The sequence below is a fragment of the Camellia sinensis genome, chromosome 13, assembly GCF_055761805.1.
Source record: "Camellia sinensis isolate YWXY chromosome 13, ASM5576180v1, whole genome shotgun sequence".
Lineage (NCBI taxonomy): Eukaryota > Viridiplantae > Streptophyta > Magnoliopsida > Ericales > Theaceae > Camellia > Camellia sinensis.
In genome coordinates this window covers 114,084,702-114,087,666 of record NC_138973.1, presented here as the reverse complement: position 1 = coordinate 114,087,666, position 2,965 = coordinate 114,084,702, and positions in this window count along the sequence as shown.

Below are 2,965 nucleotides of genomic sequence, written 5' to 3'. Positions count from 1 at the left end.
AAAACAACTACAAACCGATCCAAGAATTCCCGGAAGATCCGGTTCATCAAGTCCATAAAGACTGCCGGTGCATTGGTGAGTCCAAATGGCATCACCAGAAACTCATAATGGCCATACCGCGTACGGAATGCCGTCTTCGGAATATCCTCCTCTCTGACCCTCAACTGGTGGTAACCTGATCTCAAGTCTATCTTAGAGAAACAACGGGAACCCTTCAACTGGTCAAACAGATCGTCTATACGAGGCATAGGGTACTTATTCTTAACCGTAGCCCGGTTCAATTTCCGGTAATCTTATACAAAGTCTCAAAGCACCACCTTTCTTTTTAACAAAGAGGGCTGGTGCTCCCCACGGCGAAACACTAGGACGTATAAAACCCTTGTCTAGCAACTCCTGGAGCTGAATCTTCAACTCAACTAACTCGGCTAGGGCAAAACGGTAAGGTGCCATAGAAATCGGCGCCGTGCCGGGCACCAGGTCAATAGAGAACTCAATCTCTCGATGCGGTGGCAAACCAACAAGATCCTCGGGAAAAACGTCCGAGTACTCACAAACCACCCTTGGCAACACAATCTGAGTCTCAACATCCTCACTAATCGAAAGGTTAGCAAGTAGACCACTAAGCTCACTCCGTCCTCGCGGAACATACCCCGGTGGCAACACATCACCAACCCGGTCCCCCAGAAAATGAAAATACTCTCCGCTCACGGTACAACAAGTGACCCTCTGGCGGTAGCAATCAATAACTGCCCGGTATGACGATAACCAGTCCATACCCAAAATAACATCGAAACCCCTCATAGGCATAACTACAAAGGAAAATGGGATTCTATGATAATCAACCTCTATATCACAACCCCTAACACCTTGTTTCAAGATCAATTCACCCCCAAGAGGTGACACTACACAAATAGGAGATGCTAACTGTGCTAACTCCAACTCCAAAACAGATGCAAATGCAGCAGACACAAAGGAATGAGATGCACCCGTATCAATCAAAACATTAGCAACCGAGTTGCAAAACAAAAAGGTACCTCTCACAACTGATGGTGCCGGCACAAGATCCTGCGCGGTAACAGCATACACGCACCCAGACGACCTCTGATCAACCTGCTCACCCCTAGGAGCATAAGATTGCTGCACTGACTGGGACGATGAAGCCCCCTGATTGGCCCTCGAGGCCTGACCTGACTGAGCTGGCTGCTGACCCTGAATCGGCCTCAAACCCGATGCACCAGGTGCGCCACCCAACTGCGGGCAATACCTCTTCATATGCCCTGGCTGACCACACTGATAACACGAGAGTGGCTGGCCTCTACCCTGACTCTGGCTCTGAGATCGAGCTGAAGATGATGCTGCTCTCTGCACTCCTCCCCTCTGAGGACAAACTGGAGACTTGTGGCCCAGCTGGCCACACTTGAAACAGGTAATGTCTCCCTGACTGCCTTTCCCCGAACTAGCACTCGGTACAAGAAAAGTCGATCTAGAAAAGCTACCCTGAGACTGCTGGGGATTAAAACCCTTCTGTCTCCTACCATCATTCTGACCATCCTGACTCCTCTTGGAGACCTTCTGTCCTTCCTCCTCCTCCTGCATCATAATTTCCATGTGGGCTGCAGCATCAACCATACGCCCATAATCCCGAATCATAGTTCCCCCAACTCTCAGCTTGAGGCCACGCCTCAACTTCTTCTCAAACTCAATACAACGGCGTTCCTCAGACGCCACCAACTCAGGTGCAAACCTGGACAAACTAGTAAATGCAGCCTCAAACTCGGCCACTGAAGAACTCGACTGCTTAAGCTGACAAAACTGGTCTCGCAGCTTCTCCCTGACAGCTGGAGATAAGAACTTCTCCTGGAAAGCATTCACAAAAGCCTCCCACGTACCTCCTATACGCCCCTTAGTAAACTTCCACCACTGACCCGCATCTCCCTTCAACTGGAAAGATGCCAAGGTCACTTTCAACCCCTCGTCTTCGATGCCAAGCATCTCAAACGTCTTCGTTGTCTGTTCGAGCCATTCATCTGCCTTAAGCGACTCTTTTGGATCACCCACAAATTCATCCGGATTAGACCGGAAGAACTCCCTCTTCAAAAAGGAAGGTCCTGCATCCGCATTAACAGCCTGAGCTTGATTCTCAGCTCTGAGAATGCCTACTGACTCCCTGAATGCCCCTGCTATCTCTCGGGCTAGAGCGCCCATAGCCTACTGGCCTACTGACTCGGCCACATTGGCCTGGCCAATTCCCTCCTGAACTGCCGGAATCTCCTCTGGCACAGGCACCTCCTGCCTACCCGGCCTACCACGCCTACCGCGTCCTCGTCCTCGTCCTCGTCCTGACATCCTAATAAAGGAAACAGAGACATTAGCACATTAATAAATGTGCCGAAGCTAAACACTCACGTCCTAATGCAATGGACAACAATGATACATTCCACGTAAGCACATAATCACATAAGCACCTACGAATTTCATTCCCGGATAATGATAGTCCCAATGCGTTACTATAGTTCCGGTTGGAAGCAGCAGTGATCAAGTGCCTTTCCAACAAGACTACTAGAAACTCAAGGGTCCAATCAACATCCTAGAAACTACATTCCATACCCACATAATCACATAAACATGTTATCACATAAGCATATAACATTACACTAAGTCTCTATCAAACGAGACGAACCCAATGTGATGCTAATCACGTCCCACGTACCCAAAGTATTCAAACCCGGTACGCTCTGATACCAAGTTGTAATGCCCTCAAAATTAACCCATTATATATCATTGACATGCATTATTTAAAGAAGACAATTTATTAATTCATTCATCAGAGTATTACTAAATAAAGCATTACATGCAACATCGAAATAAATGCCCTACAGGCTTACATCTTTCCAAGCCAACACTTGGATTCAAAAATATGAGTTCTAATCTCAATACAAGAAAAGCCCTAGGCTGGAATGTTTAC